Genomic DNA, 19,483 nt, shown 5'->3' with positions numbered 1-19,483 from the left:
AACAGCAGATGTTTGCAGGCGAGCTGGGATCTGCTGTTTGAATTTCCAGAGTAACATGAGGTTCCGGAATGTATAAAAAAGCCCACTGTTGTCAGTCACCTCTGAACACCACACCGGAGAACTATTTGGGTGTGAGAACCAACTCCGTTCCTTATGAGGGAGGAGTGAGGAATCAGCAGATTGCCTTCTTGTCCTGTTGTCTGTACTTTGATCTTACTAGAAAACTTCTGAAAACTGGAAATCTTGTCAAGAAAACTCCAGAAAGATTTTTGAACCAGGAAATGCGCATTTGGGAGGTGGAGAAAGAGAGAAGGAAACATTCCTGCGTAAGTAACATGTTTCTTTCTTTTTTTTTATTAAAAATAAGCTAAATGTGATCTAGGAAAAAGAAAGCATTTAAAACAATCAAACATGAATAAGGGAAAAGTTACACAAATGTCGATTTTATTCTTCAAAACAAGTGTGCATAGATTACAATATATTGTTGGACAGCAGTTATCATCTACTCCATTTGAACATGAATATAAACAGTTGCTTGTCCTGGAGTTCAACCAGTCTGTATTTAAATCCCCAATAGCTATTTAATATCTGGGTGAGCTTAATTAGGAATATTGGGTTCTTTTGATCTGGAGTAACAAAAACCAACTTAAGCAAATAGGAAAAGATACTAGAGTATCTTACTAAACCCAGTAAATAGTTGAATAACCAGGTTATACGAAGAGTGAGAACAAGGACAACTCCAAGGACCTCCTCAAATAAACTTGGTAGAACTTTCCTCTTGGTCTCTGCCATCACAGCAACGTGGTTTCTACTGAAAGATTCAGTGAAGTTCATATATCCACACTCTGAACTCTTCTAATACAGGCATATTCACTTGGATGGGTTTTATTGATAAGTATCAGTTGAGGCTCACACATCCAGAGGTACTAAAACGTTCACAAATGTCCAGAAGACGTGGAACACGAATACTAGTCCTAAGACAGAAGAGTTTTACTCTCAGTTTCCTTTCACTTGCCCCACTCATTGTGGATGGACAAGAGATAACATGTTGGAGTGCTGCAAGACAAAAAGAACTGTGTACTATGAGTGTGCTTAACTAAGACAAGGGTTTGCCCAGAGATTATTACAGGGAAACAGCACAACACAGTGATAAGGATGTGGGTTTTCTAACTGAGACACCATTAGATTCAAATCTGAAATGACCCACTCCTTGATCAGCTGTTTGAGACTGGGAAAGTTATAAAATATCTTTGAATCTCAGTTTTTTAAATTAATATCATTTTCTCTGAATGTTAAGAAAATGAAAGGTCTTTGTGGAAAACTGAAAATTATGGGAAGTGTCAAGGCATACATTGTAATTGCCCTGTAATCTAATCCCCTGGGCTAGAAGGTTAACACTGTAATATAATTCTTATAAATTATATATATATATATATATATATATATATATATATATATATATATATATTTCCCACAATCACTGCTTCAGCTGCAGGCCACAATTTTGAAGTTTTGTTTCATTTTCATTCAGTTAAAACTATTTTCCCTTGTGATCTCCTCTTGGATCTGTTAATTATTTAGAAGTATGTTATTTAATTTCAAGTTTCATGGATTTCCAAGATATCTTCCTGTTATTGGTTTCTAATTTACTTCTGTTGTGGTCACAGGACATACTCTGTGTGAGTTCAATCTTCATAATTTACTGAAAATTGTTTTATGGCTCAGTATGTGGTCCGTCTTGAATATCCCATGTGAAAGGATTGTTTTCTGCTCTTACTGAGTGCTGTGTTCTATAAACATCAATTAGCTCGAGCTGGTTAATGGTGCTATTCAAGTCTTCTACATCATTACTGTTTTTCTGTGGCAATTATTAAATCAAATTTTAGAGTAATGTTTTGAAATATCCAATCATAATTATAGGTTTATCTATTTCTCCTTTCAGTAATGCCAGATTTTGCTTTATGCATTTTGAAACTATGTTGTTGTGCTTACACATTTAGGATTGCTATGTTTTGTTGATGAATTAACCCTTTCATCATGAAATTTTCTTCTTTACACGTGCAAATCTTCCTTGTTATGAAGACTATTTTTTTCTCATATTGCACAGCTACTCTAGCTCTCTCATGATTATTCATTGTATTAAATATACTTTAGGGCTTCCCTGGTGGCGCAGTGGTTGAGAGTCCGCCTGCCGATGCAAGGAACACGGGTTCGTGCCCCGGTCTGGGAAGATCCCACAGGCCGCGGAGCGACTAGGCCCGTGAGCCATGGCCGCTGAGCCTGCGCATCCGGAGCCTGTGCTCCGCAACGGGAGAGGCCACAAAAGTGAGAGGCCCGTGTACCGGGAAAAAAAAAAAATATATATATATATATATATATATATATATATACACACTTTAAATGCATTTTTAGTCCTTTTCATTAAACCTCTCTGTGTCTTTTTATTTATGTGTTTCTTATAATAAAGTCACCCTAACTGGATCTTCTTTTTAAATCCAGTTTTACAGTCTTCACTTTTAATTGTGTTTTTAGGTCATTTGGTTATCAACAGTGTTGTTTTTTGTTTTTTAGGAATCCAAATTTTTTATGTGAAATATTTTGACCTTTAAATATTGCCAACTCATTTAAATACATTTTTAAAGCATTACATGTGTGTGTTCTGGGGGTGGGGTGCGGGTGAGGGGAGTTAGCTCCTGGTCAGATTCAATCATCCCACTTCCAATCTCTATCCTCTGGTTTAACTGTTAACTGATCAACTAATCAGTTGATCAGTTTAATTTTCTCTTCAATTAAATCATAAACCCCTTGAGTACAGGAACACCCGCTGTGTAACCATGACAGAAAAGCATATGATAAATGCTTGATAAACCATTGATTGACTGTTGGTGGACAGGTGACATCATATGCATACCCCGAGGCACAGTCCTCTCCATGACAGAGTGCTAGGGAGAGGTCTGGAGGGGATCCCACAATGGGACACTATGACCAAGGTGCTGCCTATCCAGTGAGTGTCATTCCAGTGAGACACACGTGCACAGAAAATAGATCCTCCCAAAGTCAACGTCATCTGCCCCCAAGGGATGGGATGCCAGGTCACATTCTGGACACTCTGCCAGGACAAATTCAAATTCAAGAGCTTTTAAATTCCAGTGGTCCGTGTAGTACAAAGAGAAGATGCCCAGTTCTCAGACAGGCAGAGCTGTAGAGAGAAACAGAAAAGGCTTCCAACCCCTCTGTCTTTTAGGAGAATAATATCCTGACTCTTAGTAAAGTTGTGGCATGGCCATTGTTGTTCATTCATAGTTCTGGGTCCTTACCCTCAGAATCACCAACTTCACACCATCAAGTTCACAAAAAGCCTAAGGAATGAACCAAAGGTCCATCTCTGTAGTAAAGGCAGGTTCAAACCAAGGAACCAGACACTCAGATTCAAAGCTTTAGTTTACCCCTCAAGAGCCCTGGCTAAGGTGCCTAGCCTCTCTGACCCTCTGTCTTCTCAGCTGAAGAGTAGGAACAGTCAGCTTGCAAATACCTCTCAGTGGAATAGGTAGCAGTGTCAGGAGTGGAGAGGAGCACAGCCTCAAGTCAGACGTGAACTTGAACCTGTTAGCTGAGTGACCCAGGGAAAGTTACTTAACTAACCTCTTTGTGCCTGACTTTCCATACCTACAAAATGAGGGCAAAAAATAGAACTTAGCCCACTAAGTTGTTCTAAAGATCAAATGACATTATACCTATAAAGTATGCTGCAAGTGATAAGTTTGAGTTCAAAGGTGGCAGGGAAATGGGTGCACTGTAAGGAATTACTATTACAGGATCTTTTGTTCTAGTCTCCAGAGCTGCCAGCACCCCACAGGGGTCATCTCGTTGTTGTTGTGCTGTTGTTGTTCCTTCCCCAAGATTGCAGGGCCCTGCGAAGGAGAACTTCTCGGCAGAATCTATTTCCATCGAAAGCTAGTGTGTTCACTCCTCTGAGGCTACACAATTTGCATGCTTCATGCCCACTTGGAAACAGATCTAGGCAAAGGCACTTCTATGCTTCAAGATCTTACCACAAAATGTCCTAACATTGCCTGAGAGTGCTTTTATGAGCATGTGTGTCTTCACTTCAGGGTGCCTAAATGGGCCTCTATGTTGCCTTCCATATCTCTGTGAATGTAGGTCTCTTTGTGTCTCTGTGTGTATCCTTGGCTACGTCTATACACGTGAACTCTTGTGTGTGTGTCTCTTTCTGTGTATAACTGTTTGTCTCTCCATGAAACTATATGTCTACCTCTTCTTGAGTGCATGTTTCTCTGGATATGTATCCAGAGTCTATGTTATGAATGTGTGTGGGTATGTGTCTGCACCTGTGTTCTTTTTTATGAAGTTCTAGGATTGTCCTTCTGTACCAGGATACATGTGTATATGTGTGTCAGGAGCCATAGTCTCTAACCATGGACCATGGGGGTGTGTGTGCATGTGCCTCTGTCTGTGATGTGTGAGTCGCTCATCAGGGTTGTATACGTATCTATGTTCTCTCTGTGCTGTGTCTGTCAGTGAAACTCCTTGTTTATGTCCCTTACCAAAGGGGCCACAAGCATGTGTTTCTGTGACAAAAGACAGAACGGAACAACTTCAATGTGGCCCATCAATGCTCCTTAATTACTCTGTGCTATTGTCAAACTCTTGGAAAACACAGGCCACTGGTTTTCAATCTATCTGCACGGGTTCCGGGGAGCTTTTAAAGAAACACTGATGCCCAAACTCCAGAGATTATAATTGCCATTTATTACTCTGCAGTGGAGTCCAAATATGAGATCTTTGTGAAGCACCCAGGCAATTCTAATGTGCAGCCATGGTTGAGAAAGACTGTATCAGGGAAATGGACAGGCCTCTTCCATTCTCCCTAGAAAGATGCACACTGCTTTCCTTGCCTGTGACATCACTAATATCAGGGGGAGAAGGAGGCAAAAAAACCAGACCTTCCCTCTTTCTAAGGAGGAGGCGCTACCACAAAGGACCCTGTGAGTCAACAGTCTGCAAATTAACCTATGAAAATAACTGAGGATAAACTCTCCTTCAAGCCCAATCCTTCTTCCATTCCAGTAGACATTTGTTTCGTTTTACATATATGTCTGTCTAATTAAAAGATGTAGAACTACCTTAATTTCTATATAAACTCATTGTGTTTACTAAAAATCTTTCACAAACCAAAAGAGGATTTATTAGTATAATAAACCAAGAGCTTCATAAAAATTTAAATGCATTTTTGAGCATTTTTTACCAAGGAAAAGTGTTAAATGAGGAAGGGTCCATGGGGCTTCCCTCGTGGTGCAGTGGTTAAGAATCCGCCTGCCAATGCAGGGGACATGGGTTTGAGCCCTGGTCCAGGAAGATCCCACATGCCGCAGAGCAACTAAGCCCGTGCACCACAACTACTGAGTCCATGCACCTAGAGCCCATGAGCCACAACTACTGAGCCCATGCGCCACAACTACGGAGTTCGTGCACCTAGAGCCAGTGCTCCACAACAAGAGAAGCCACCACAACGAAGAGTACCCCCACTCGCCGCAACTAGAGAAAGCCCACATGCAACAACAAAGACCCAACGCAGCCAAAAATAAATAAATAAATTTATTTATTAAAAAAAAAAGGAAGGGTCCATCATGGGCCAAAATCTCTCATTTGTGGGAGTGGAGATCTAGAGTTGAATATGAGAAAGAATCCAAGAAGGAGGAGGGAAGGAATAAAATCTCAGATGTTTAGACCCTGGAAGCAGAGCCACCACATTCCATAAGATGCTTGTGTACAAATTAGAAAATCCTTTGCCCAGGATTGTCCCACTCACCTTCAGAGCAGCGTGCCTTATGATTTAAATCATAAGGGTGGGAGGCTGTAGGGAAGGTTCTATTGAGGGACTGCCTATTCCCTCACTTGCAACTCCTGCCTCTAGGGAAGTTTTGAGACTCTGAGGATCTTCCACCCACGTAGACAGATTTGTTTTTAGGCAAGAGAAAGGTAGTAGACTCTCAAACAGTCCTTGGGAAGCACTACTGAAGCTGGCAGAGTACCTGCAACTCAGTAGATCTCACTGAATATTTGTGAGAATATGAATAATGAATGATTGAATGAATGAATGAACTGCTCTTTAGCGATCTAATGGAGCTGAACAGGCAATTCAGAGGGCTCTCTCAGCCAACTAAAGGAAGCACAAAAAGTTGACAAGAATACTTTCTGAGCTCACTAACTTTCTCACCAGGAGAACCTTCCTGTGGAGCAAAATACACACAGAGAAGTAAGACATATGCTACTGTCCCCAGTGAGGGAAATGTGAAGAAAATATACAAACTGTTATGTATCCAGAGCCCATTTTAAGGAAATATTAATTTTAAAAGATGGGATTGGATTGCCTAAGAAGTTTAAGACAGGAAAGATGGAAGCCTCACAGAATTTTAGAGCAGGAGTTGACCCTGGAGACTGTCCAGCACAGTCCTCCCTTGTTGTAGTTGAAAGTCTGGTACCCATAGAGACATGAAAGTGTCCACCTAGTCCCTCAACCAACTGGTGGTGGATTGTGATCAAGAACCCCAGTTTGGGGGCTTCCCCGGTGGTCCAGTAGTTAAGACTTTGCCTTCCAGTGCAGGTGGTATGGGTTCAATCCCTGGTCGGAGAGCTAAGATCCCACATGCCTCTCAGCCAAAAAACCAAAACATAAGAAAAAGAAGCAATATTGTAACAAATTCAATAAAGACTTTAAAAATTGTCCACATCAAATAAATCTTTAAAAAAAAAAAGATAGAGAACCCCAGTTTAGTTAATCATCATTTGCTGCTCTTTCCATGCTCTCCGGCTCCTTACCTCCCTGAAGAATGGCTTAGGCAAAGCTATTTGGAGGTGCAAAGACAAACTGAGAGACCTCACTAACCAGTGTATGGACCATTATAGCTCTGGGGGTTCTGCTTCCCCAATTCACCCAAACTTTTAATAAAATGATCATAATTACTTCTCCTCCAGGAATTAAGGAAAAATCCTCCTTTTTCTCTCAGGCCCACTATTTAACACATGGATGAAATGGTCACAAGCATGATGCAAACCTTAACCTTAGCAAGAGGAATTTGAGATTACCCCATTGCTACTTATCCTCTGACTCAGGGTGGTGGACTCCTGGGGTGGTAGTGGGGAGGGCCAAGTGCTTGTATCTTCTGATGAAATCAAATCTCTTTGTGAGAGTTTGGAAGCAGAAAAAAAAAAATCAAATAAACATTTTTCTCTGTAGGGTGCCCCCCAAAACTTCCCAAGAGTAATCCTAAAGCTTATGCAATATGTTTGTATAAATCAGTCATCATTAAAAACTGTTCAAGCAAACTGCCAAATCGATCCTACTATCAAGTAGATTCAACAGCTTTTATCTGCCCCCAAATTCCAGTTATCTCTTACCCACCATATTCCTTCCACCCCGCCCTCTACACGCAAAAGCTTCTTCCTGCTTCTCTTGAAAGCAACAGGCTGCCACCCCCTGGCAAGAAATCATCTTGGAGAAACAAGGTTGGATCTTAAGACCCTTGAAATGAAGGAAAGAAAATGTCAGGCTAAAACGTGTCAGTTCTAAAAGGTACTAATCAGAAAGTGACCATTAGAATGTTGCCAAGATTTAGTTTCCTAGGATGGGCAAAAGAAAATATGTAAGAAAAGAAGTGAGAACATTGAGGCAGAACCTATAAGAGAAAGAATTATTCCTTGGTAATTCTGCTACTCTGAATTGAGCACTTGCAGGTACAGCATGCTTCTGCATTTCCTTCCCCCCAAGAATAAAAAAAAAAAAAACTCAGGACTGAAAAACTTTATTGCATCTATACCTCTTGAATCCCCTGCCCCACATCACAACTTCATCAATTTTCCCACTCTGCTCAAATAGATGTAGCGATTTTGTATTTGTAACCCTGTTAAGAAGCACATTCTACAGTTTATATATGCCTATTTTACCTTCCTGCCTTGTGAACAGAAAAATCAGTTGGAAATCCCAACTAAATAGGGGATTTCCCTTAAACAAAATAAGGGAACAATGTTATTCTCACTAGTAATCCGAGAAGTGAAAATTAAAACATGAAAGTACTGTTTTTCACCCAGGATGATAGTAGAAATATTTGTCACTGATAATATCAACCACGTAAATAAAGATGTAATAAGATTAGCACTTTCATACACTGTGCGCTGCAGTATAAATTGTTACTACTTTTCAGGAAAGCACAATGACATACAGAATTCACACTCTTTGACCCAGTGTGCATATTTCTTGTAATTTTCACATAAAAAAATAATGCAAGGAATAAACAATAGACACAAATATATCCATTGCAGGTTTGTTTTGAAATGACCAACTTATTTGTAACATTGCAGAGTATGCTTATGATACAATGTTAAATTTAAAAACAGGAAAACCAGCCAGAATTTTCCTGATAAGCAGTAGGAATCCATGCTGGTTAGTTTCACCCTCAAAATTATATTAAAACAACATTACAAAAGTGTTCCTGCGAAACTGCAAGAGATTCATGGAAAGGACTCTGACAAGTACTGAAAAATACAGGTTTCTGATAACTTTTCAGATCATACCACTGAACTAGGTAAGAATTTACAGAACTCTAATGAAGAAACTGATGGCTTTGCAAAACTTCTAACAAAAGATGAAGACCGGGACTTCCCTGGTGGTCCAGTGGATAAGACTCAGAGCTCCCAACGCAGGGGGCCTGAGTTCGATCCCTGATTGGGGAACTAGATCCCACATGCCGCAACTAAAAGATCCCACATGACACAATTAAGATCCTGCGTGTTGCAACTAAGACCTGGTGCAACCAAAGTAAATAAATAAATAAAAATAAATCTTAAAAAAAAAAAGATCAAGACCAACAAGAAGTAATTGTATGGGACTAAATGAACTGAGGAGAATAATTATAATATGACTTTTTTATTTGAAACATTGCTGAATTTTTTAACATTTTAGTTTTCCATATTTAAGGAAACTTTTTCTCTTAGGCTATCTATGATTCACAGCAATTTGATAAAATGTACCTTGTAAACAAAAATGAAGCATTTACTTTTTCTCTCTGCCTTATCTCTCCAGAATTTGGAAACTCTCATTTGAGTATTCTTATTTTTATGGCAGTATAGTCATTTGCATGAGTTCAATAAGAACCTGTTCTCCTTGTAACAGGACACAATCGGAAATACAGGCTACAATACCAAGAATTTGAATAGAATGTCATATTGGAGAGAGATATACAAAGACTCAGATATGACCAAACAATTTTAAGGAAGTGCTGGGAAAAATCAGCCTAGTACCTTGCTTGTAAACTTCCAGCAAAGTAACCTTAAAAAGGGCTTATATGGTCAATCATTATTCTTGCCGCATTAATGTAAATAATCAGGCCATTTCAATGTAAACAAATTAGTTTTACTATGATCATCTTTGATAAAAAGGAGGATAATTATGGAGGGAGAAATTAGTTTTGCATCTTTGTAGATATTAGGTTCTTATCCTATTAATTGTCTTTAAGGCTCTGTTATACACCTGTAAACTGGACTGGATACTAAACTCTTCTGGTTTCCTCAAATATCAGACTACAAATCTCTAAACTGTTTCCAATTTTCTCCCACCCTTTTGATTTGGAATCAGTAAGAACAAAGACTGCCCTTAAATTTCCTTGGAAGGGACTATACCGGGTCCTCCTCACTTTACCCAGATGGCAGCCAAACTTTAGAGACTCAAGCCTTAGGTGCACATCTTATAGGTAAAGAAGGCTCCACCTGACATCTAGTCCTATACAAGCGCTGGAGACTTCTGAATCAAATTCACCTGCAGGAATTGAAGCAGAAGACAGCTGAAGGAGACAGCTTTCTCAAGATGTCAGGACCAGACCTGTATACCTTTTTCCCACAGTTACTTATCTTATCCTCTCCCTTTTTTTCTTGGAAAGAAACACCCATATCTGCATTTTTCCATCTATTACAAAAGGGTGAAACTTACCTAATTGTTGGGCTTGCCACCAGAAATTTCAATCAATTCTTGACAATGGTGACCATTTAGTCCATCCTGTAACAAATTTTTTCACTTGTCACAAGTGTTACTGCTAATTTCACCCAGTGTCCCCTTGACATCAGCTACAAAGTAAGACTTTTGAAGCCTCCCACGGTCCACCCCATTAAGCCTCCATGGCCACCTTAAACAGGAACTACCCAGGGGCATACATGACTATAAGTGTGCCTCCACAGGAAGAGCCTTTCTCCTTAGGATCAGAATAAGTGCCAATGAACACATGATCAGAAATTTCTCCCTAACATTAGGAGAGCAAGACAATCCCACGGCCAAAGCAGTAGCAGGCCAAAAATGACCACGTGACTCTTTGGATAAAGTAGTTTTAGACAATGGCATGGCCCTTAATTATCTACTTGCTAAACAAGGAGGTATTGGTATGATAGAAAATACCACCTGTTGCACATGGATAAATACCTCTGGAGAGGCAGAAATTCAATTACACATGATCAGGGAACAAGTGCACTGATCACAACAAATTTCCCCGATACTCTATGGTCTCTTGATCTGTTTATCTGGCTAACATCATACAAACTGGACTTATATTACTTTTAACTCTGCTTTGCATAATTACTGTTTTTGCACAGTTATTTTTAAGCTCTGTACCTGTTGCCTGTCAAACCTTTAGAAACGACATACCCAATAGGGTGACACTAGCTCAGTGCTTCAAGATGATCTCTAATGCTTACAACCTAGATGGGATATAGACTTTAGATGGGAAATCCCTGAGAGTTCTTCCTCATGCCCCTCCTTGTTACTCAAACGAGGCTTCAATGGTTTCCAATTGCTATGCACTTTCCCTCTGACATGAAACATGACAACCACTAAGGGTCCTTCCTGGTACCAAAGCGACAAAAACCACTAAATATGGACAACCTGACTCTTGATCAGCAATGCTTTCGAGGAAAGATCTTGACCAAAATAGGGAAATGTGAAAATAAATAAAAGAAAACTTCATTTAAAATGGAGTCAGGAAGCCCTGAAGGGAAAGCTCTCATGCATGTACCACTCGTGGCTGCCTGCATAACCAGCAAGAAGAACAACAATAAAAATCATTTTAACAAGGTCTGTTTGGATACAATTAATTCTTTGTGTAAAATTCTCTCAGTCTCAACTTCTTATCCATGATGATAAGAATACTACTTTTCTTCTAGTACAAAGGAGGACATTTTTCACATGGAAATTTCATCTCTTGCTTTTAAGCATCTCCCTGCCTCAGCAACAATGCTTTAGCCACCACTTGCAGCCAATAAGAAACTGCCACAACCTCAAATTCTTGTTCCTCTCCAATGAACTTTTATCCAAAACAACACTACCCAAGTTCCTCCTAAACCCTCATAAAAGCTGACCTTCCCTTTGTCTATTTGGATTTGCCTATAATTCATCATAGCTTGCTGTCACGAATTGCAATTCTCTGCTATTCCCAAGTAAACCCATTTTGCTGGTAAAATAACTGGCTATTTTATTTTTGAGGCTGACAAGTTCTATATTCACCACCCTTCCTCGGTGGTTTCCTCACTTTTGCAGTTACTCCTCACACAAACTACCAGTTTTCAAGGCATCTTGTAAAAAGCATAACATAAAGGGGAGGGGGTGGGATGAACTGGGAGCTTGGGATTGACATATATACACTAATATGCATAAAATAGATAACTGATGAGAACTCCACTTTGCTGTACAGTAGAAACTAACACAACATTGTAAGACAACTATACCCCAATTAAAAAAAAAAGCATAACATATGCATAACGTAACATAACATAAAAATAGCTCTCCCATGGTGGGAGAGCTATGTCTTCCATTCTTGATACCATCATCAGAGGAATTCCTGGCACATGGGTTGTGTTCAATAAGTATTGATGAATCTATTTATAGTTAATGATGATTGCTATCTCTATATGCAATAGGGACGAGGTGGGTGTGCAGCTATTGGCAGGCAGCCTTTACCGCGTGACTGTTACTGGGCAACCACGACAGTGTGATAGAAGAGGTGCGGTGCAGAGCCGTTAGCAGGCCCACTGCCACTACCATTACCAGGCAACCGTTACTATGAGACCACTAGCGCTTTAGGTGGAAGGCCCAGGTTAGGCCAAAGGTCGGGGGGGTAGCTGTCCTCCAGCAGCAGACAGTTGGGTGAGAGGCACATCGCAGCCTTCTCCCCGGGGCCCTCCAGGCCTTCCAGCCTCAGGCCAGCAGGTGTGCTGGGGGGGGGGCCTGGGGAACAGGCTGGGGGCTGTGTACTTCAGGGTTCCAGAGCCCTCGCCAAGGCCGCCCACAGTCCAGGCCCAGGCCTTAAAGTGGCAGTGAACCTCTCCCCCATCCCCGCCTCTGCAACCTAATGGCAGCGGCAGTCTGCATGGGTCTCAGTCCCTGGGACCTGGCCCCTGCCGTTTGGGCAGACTGGGGAGGCTGGGTCCTGGGGGCCTGGCTCCCTCAGTGATGATGGCTGGGTAGAGTCTAGGGACCTGTCCCGGAGGATGCCACCAGCTGAGGTCTACCTCCTCAGCTGGGCCTGGGCACTGGCGGGAGGATGCAGACTCGGTGATGGATGAACGCTCCCGGGCAGGGTAACGAGCCCCCGCAGAGCCAGGACCTCGGAGGGTGAAAGTTGTGCCTTGGGACCTTGCCCTTTCTTGTCAGAACAGAGAATACCATTTGTTTGGTGGAAATTTACAGGAACACCGTGACCTGACCCACCGTGACCTGACCGTGGCCTGACCTCAAGAACAAAGGATCTGACACCAAGAAGTTTGCAACAACTTAACCACACCCCTCCCTCACCTCTCCTATAAAAGGGCTTTCTGGGAGTTCCGGGGTTTTTAAGACATGCAACACCGGTCTCCTTGCAAGGCCGTGCAATAAAACTTTCTCTCTTCCAAACGCCGATGTCTTGGTATTACTGTTTGGCCTCACTGTGCTTCGGGCACACGGACTTGCATTTGGTAACATATACAGCACTCTTAGCATGAGAAATGTATCGTAACAACAACTCCTTAGATCTCACCCAGAAGCCCGTGAGGGTGAGTAGTGCAGAACATCTCACTGTGACAGAGAAGGAATCTGGATTCAGAGACCACATCTCAAGTCTGGTTGACAGAGCCAAACTGAGACATCTTCCTATAACAACCTCCAAGTTTCCATCTCAAATTTCTACTTGGCTGAGCTGTTACTCATCCTTCAAGAACTAGCAGATATTTGCCTCCTCTGTGACAATGACAATGCCCTAGAGAATGTGACCCCCAATCAGCTCTGTGTTCCTATCACTCTTACACATATGTTCTGCAACATTTGTCACAATGTAATGGTCTTGGGTTAATAAGACTCTCAGACTGATAACCCTTGGGGAGCAGCTTCCCTAACTTTGTCATCTATGTCTCCCTAGTGCCCAGCACAGAGCCTGGGTACACAGTAAGAGTCTGATAAAATATGTTTGACATTTTATTTCTGTTGTACCACACCAACAAGTTAAAACCAAACCAAGATATTCATAGGATTGTTACTCTTTAGCAAGCAATACTTGCTTGCTAAAAGGACAGCTGCACATGAATCTCACAAACATAATGTTGAGCCAAAGAGGCCAGATCCAAAATAGTACATATTTACTTGAAGTTCAAAAGCAGAGGCAAAATTAGCTGATGGTGTAAGAACTGCTATTGTGATTTGTCTTAATACAATCTGTGCCTGGACACCAAAGGGATTCACAAAAACTTTTAATGTGTTCACAAATTTCATTACCAGCTGGCAATGAGTCACAACTAAAAGTGACACCCCTCTGGGAACGTTTCTGGCAATTACATGACAACTGAAAACACCATGAAGGATACCTTTATTTGGTATTAATGTTCTCAATGCCTGGAGAACACTTCAAAATAGTCTTTACCTATGGCATCCAAGATTTTTTTTCTCAAGAAGTTAAAATTTCTAGGATCAGCTTAAATTATAACCGTTCTTTCAGGTTGAAAAGATGAAGAATTTTCTCAAAAACATAAAACCTCCCCGGAAAAGATCAAAGATTACTGGCTTCCACCTGCTCTGTGTCTCGCCCAAGCCTACTCGTGCCTCTCTCCCCAGTTTCAGCCTGCAGGAATACAGCAATCCCTTTCCTCCATTAAAGCAGGGAGGAGGCCTATGATTTGGTTCTCTTCATTACAGGAGGTGAGGCAATGGGACAAGAGGGGGTTGTTGTCACTGGGATATCTTTTCCTAGGAGTGATCACACCAGGGAACGGCGGCTCATGCACAGGCTGGACAGTCTGACCACACTCTCCATGAGATGAGAAGATGCCACAGAGCTCCCTCCCTGTAACGCCTGTGGTGAGTTCCCGCAAAAAGGGAATCTCTAAGGGCAGACTGTCCACTGGCATTCTCCTCCCCTCTGAGGGAAGAAGGTAGAAGGGGTGGGAATCCTCATCTAAATTACCCTACAAACAGGAGAGTTTTGGGTCTAACTTAAGCCCACAAGAAAGCCCAGCAAGTAAAGTCCCTGGAAGGAACGACAGCCTGTTGAAATTTAACTCTTTCATCTCCATAGCCCTGACACTTTGCGGCTCCCAATTTTTTGCCTGGTCTTCACACCCCTGTGAGCAGGGAGACAGGTCACACTGTCTGCTCACTGTGAAGTTTCTGTCATGTTTGGGCTTTGGAAAGGAACATGGGGATTGGGTGGGATGGAGGTCACTTCTGTAGAAGATGGTCTCAAAGGCTCTAAGTTTGCAGCAACTCCAGAGTTTAGAAGCCCCATCTACTCACATTCTCCAAGAGATCACCGTTAACAATTTCACCCTTCACCTCTCCTCTCCTCGGGCTGCTGTCGTGGCCACAAGAGTGCACCAAGTCTACAGACGCGTCTGGAGTCTCCCTGTCGAGAGCCAGTTCGATACTGACTAGCCTTAGCTCTCCAGCTCCAGGTGGGTGGCTTCGCCTGGGTACTGGTCCTGTGCTCCGGCTCTCGGGGGTCGCAGTCCGGGCCCTCGCCTTGGTCCCCTCAAATTAGGGAGCGCACGGAGCGAGGCAAAGAAGTGGCAGGAGCCCGGCCTCTTGGCCTTGGTGAGGGACAGAAGTCCCCTGGGGGTGAGGACCCTACGCCCGAGGGACCCAGCAGGAGCCGCCGCCGCAGGCACCCAGTACCTGGAGAACCCAGAGCCCCGTGCAGGCGAGGAGCGCGCTCGGCCCGGCTGCGGAGCCGCCGCCGGCGCCAACTTTTCCCATCGTGGGAGCGGAGAAGAGCGGAGTGGATCCCGGACCAGGGACGGCGGCGTGGGGCTCTCTGCTGGCCGGCTGTAGGGGTCAGTCTCTCAGAACCCCAGCTCCAGCCAAGTCGGGCAGCGGTGTGGATGGACCGAAGCTTCTCGGGCAGGCGGCGACCGCCAGCGAGGAGCAAGGCGCCACCACGCGGGCTGGAGCTGGGGTCTCGCGACGCTAGCCGGACGCGCCGCCTGCGGAGCGCATGCGCAGAGCCGGAGCGGCAAAAGGTCCCGCTTGGCGCCAGGCTCTCCACAGTGAGCCGGCATGGGTTGTGGACACGCTGGGTGCACCGCCGCCGCCAAGACCCCCACCCGCTAGCTGGCGCACCGCCGGCCGGCTGCTCTAACCCCGCGGACTTTACAGTCTCAAAGCTGGCACTACATCGTGAGGTGGAGGCTTCCTCCTCTCTGTTTGGGGGCATCTTGACCTGACCTGGAGCACAAAGTGTGTTTCCTGGCCTGGGCAGAAAATGATGCTAATCACTGATCTTGTGTGTGCTTTGGATCCCGACTTCCGAAAGTGCTCCTCTCTCATTGTGCACCTCATCCTATTTAAAAGAACACTTTCCCACAGGCCACCTTCGCAGGTTTGTGGGTGTGTGTTTTGGCTTCCTCAAAATACTGCAAACTTCTTGAAGACAGAAAGACTAAATCGCGAGTTCCAGGAGAGAAAGCCCTGTGTTGGATTTTGCTCACCTTTGCAGCCCTACTTAGAAATATGCGGAAGGCCAAGGATGACACAGATATCCTTCGCAGGTACCAGACAACATTGATCTTGTTTTCACCTTCAGGCGGAGCCCAGAGGTGGTGATATGTGCATTTTAGTGTCTCAGAATGAACCTAAATGGAGTTAGCCAACTTCAGCTCCAGTACTGGATATTCTGCCACTCGTTTGTACAGGATCCATATTCCAGCCACCTCTCGGCTAACTGAGCCTTAAAATGAAAGGGTTGTGTAGATGGCAAAGTCCCCTCCAGTATCTAAAGTTTTGAATTGTAGGATCATATCAGCCCAGAATCTCAACTGCTGTTTAAAGGTTCAGATGAAGATCTTTGGTGGGTGAATTTTAAAAATATGTTTTAAATTACTAAGTTTTTATTTAAAAGCCAGTCTTTTTAAAAAATAGGGATGGGGGCTTCCCTAGTGGTGCAGTGGTTAAGAATCTGCCTGCCAATGCAGGAGACAGGGCTTCAAGCAAGCCCTGGTCCGGGAAGATCCCACATGCCGCGGAGCAACTAAGCCCGTGGGCCACAACTACTAAGCCTGAGCTCTAGAGCCTGCGTGCCATAACTACTGAAGCCCGCGTGCCTAGAGCCTGTGCTCCACAGCAAGAGAAGCCCTTGCACTGCAACAAAGAGTAGCCCCTGCTCGCTGAAACTAAAGAAAGCCCACGCACAGCAATGAAGACCCAATGCGGCCAAAAATAAATAAATTTAAAAAAAAATAGGGCTATGATAGGGAGGGTGGGAGGGCGATGCAAGAGGGAGGGGATATGGGGATATATGTATACATATAGCTGATTCACTTTGTTATACAGCAGAAATTAACACAACATTGTAAAGCAATTATGCTCCAAAAGAGATGTTCAAAAAAAAAATACGGCTAAAATGTCTTCAAATTTCTAAGTCGTCATAGACTTTGTAACATTGCTATTTGTATATAGGAATTAGAAAATAGATATCCATGACTAAATTAATGAATCTGAGAACAATTCATGCCTATTACAAAAATAATAATAATAATAATTCCTGTGTGTGTGTGTTTTCCATTGCTATTTTCATGGTAACATCACTAAAAATTTGACCCCTGTGTCTATGACAGGCCTACCTTGAAGACAACATAAGAATAGATCCTCACTGATGTTTCCAGTAGAGTTCAAGAAAACTTCCCTTGCACAAACTCTCCCAAGGTGGGATTATAACAAAGTTCCCTGAGTCATAATTCTTAAGATCACTCCAAGGTAAGTAGGAATAGAAGGAGGGCAGCCTTCTCAGCCAATGAGGTTGAATGTGTTGATATTTAATGGAGGGATGTCTAACATTAAAACAGCCTGGAATTACCTTCCAAATTTCCCTTTTTTGTCCCTTGAATAATGTCTCATCCTTGGAGCCTAGCTCTGTACCCTTCCATAAAGATAACAATATCTGGTGGGATGTGGCCTCTAGATAGGAGAAAGGACAGTGGAGATTCTCCCTCACCCTAGATTACAAGTGTTCTTTGTGAAATCCAGGCTAAGCCATTCCCTTCTACTCAGAAAGCTTTGCAGAATCATTTTCTTTTTTAAAATAATTAATTAATTAATTAATTTAATTAATTTATTTTTGGCCGCATTGGCTCTTCCTTGCTGCGTGCGTGCTTTCTCCAGTTGCGGCGAGCGGAGGCTGTACTTCGTTGCGGTGCGGTGGCTTCTCATTGCGGTGGCTTCTCTTGTTGCGGAGCATGGGCTCTAGGCACGCGGGCTTCCGTAGTTGTAGCTCGCGGGCTCCAGAGCGTAGGCCCAGTAGTTGTGGCACCTGGGCTTCATTGCTCTGCGACGTGCGGGAACCTCCCGGACCAGGGCGCTTGAACCCTTGTCCCCTGCATTGGAAGGCGGATTCTTTCTCACTGCTGTGGCCGCTCCCTGCTGTAGCCTCTCCCGTTGCGGAGCACAGGCTCCGGACGCGCAGGCCCAGCGGCCACGGCTCACGGGCCCAGCCGCTCCGCGGCATGTGGGATCTTCCCGGACCGCGGCACAAACCCGTACCCCCTGCATCGGCAGGCGGACTCTCAACCACTGCGCCACCAGGGAAGCCCCAGAATCATTTTCTTAATGCCTTCTCTTCAAGTCCAGCTTACCTCCTTTCCAACCTGGGTAAGTATGCTGGAGTTCCTCCAAGAGAGGAAAAGCAGATTAAAGAGTAGAACCCAGATAGATCCCTAGTCAAACATAGGACTGGGAAAAGCATATATAAAGTGGGTAGGAGAGAAGAAATCAGAATATTTGAAGGCTATGAGCCAATACTTATTTGCCTTAATGTGCTTACATTTCAACTTAGGACTGTTACTGCCTTAAATTATTTTTCCAACCTGAAGTACTTCCTGCAGAAACTTGGTGAAAATACAGCTGATTTTTCTCCCCATTAAGGTTACATTTCCTTTCTTCCTGAACTTCCTCCCTAAGCTCCTTGGAATGGGGAAGTTTGAGATCCATTTGAGAGGAATTCACTAAGGCTTCATCATTTTTTTCATCTCCAATTTTAGTTTTCCATTTGAAGAAGGGTTTAATCAGAAAAATCTAGATTAAATTAGTTCCAAGGTTGGTTTGTGGTCTGCTTGGGTTTTGTGTGTGTGTGTGTGTGTGGTTACTACTATTACACTACCTTTTAATTCATAGATCTCTGCTCCCCTCTGCCCACTGTCAACAGGAAGTGGTTAAAAAACACCACAAATTCCCCAAATACACCTCCTTTAACAAAACTACCAAAGAAATAGCCTAATCAGGTAGAGAAGTGAACTAATATAATCAAGTAGTTTCTAATCCACCCTTTCCTTAAGAGTTTTGAACAGATCCCATTGGTGGGATGCTAGAAGGATGAGCTCTCCAGTGGGTGGGGGAGGGGGAGGGGAAGTTGATGTCAGCGGCCAGGCAGTGGGTATAGATAGGTGGTTCCTACAAGAAATCTGAAGACTCTAAACATGAAAAATATATCTCAACTCTTTCTCCTTATCATGTCTACCCTAGCAGCTTCCACACTACTGTCCCTGCTTCTCTGAGATTCCCTCTCTATTTCTTCTGTATAAAATTCATTCGCAAAATGGGTTTATACACCCAGCAGGACCAGACAATGACACAGTGGGGGGGGAGAAGGTGGAAAATAATTTGTTTTTATATATTCTTAGTTTTTATATTCAAAAGCAAGCATGCCCATACTGTACTTTAAATACTCCCTTTGTGACCATAACAAGTTGAGTTTATCTTTTTACTGATGTTCCTTATATAATTATACTTTTGTTATTTCAATAATTCCGTTTTCTTTATAGTATTTTAATAGACATGTTTTAGAGCAGTTTTAAGTTTATCACAAAATTGAATGGAAGGTACAGAGATTTCCCATATAGCCCCTGCCCCTGCACAAGCTTGGCCCATTATCAACATCCCCCAGCAGAGTGGTACATTTGCTACAGTTGATGA

The 19,483-nt window shown here is 43.1% G+C and overlaps 1 long non-coding RNA gene across 2 annotated transcripts in view; it reads right to left on the bottom strand.

Moving 5' to 3' along the window:
* The window catches only part of LOC132593637 (uncharacterized), a 395,493-nt gene extending 380,028 nt beyond the window's left edge, over positions 1-15,465 (bottom strand). Inside the window, exons 1-2 of one of the 2 annotated variants that reach the window (XR_009559366.2) lie at positions 14,819-15,465; positions 10,004-10,069 (exon numbers count right to left, since the gene is read on the bottom strand). This is a non-coding gene — a long non-coding RNA (uncharacterized lncRNA). The remainder of the gene's footprint in view (positions 1-10,003; positions 10,070-14,818) is intronic. The other variant, XR_009559365.2, reaches the window with a different exon arrangement.
* Positions 15,466-19,483: the final 4,018 nt, after the last annotated feature.

Source organism: Globicephala melas, chromosome 16 (assembly GCF_963455315.2).
Source record: "Globicephala melas chromosome 16, mGloMel1.2, whole genome shotgun sequence".
In the NCBI taxonomy this organism is placed as follows: domain Eukaryota; kingdom Metazoa; phylum Chordata; class Mammalia; order Artiodactyla; family Delphinidae; genus Globicephala; species Globicephala melas.
This window is presented reverse-complemented; position numbering and strand designations above follow the sequence as displayed.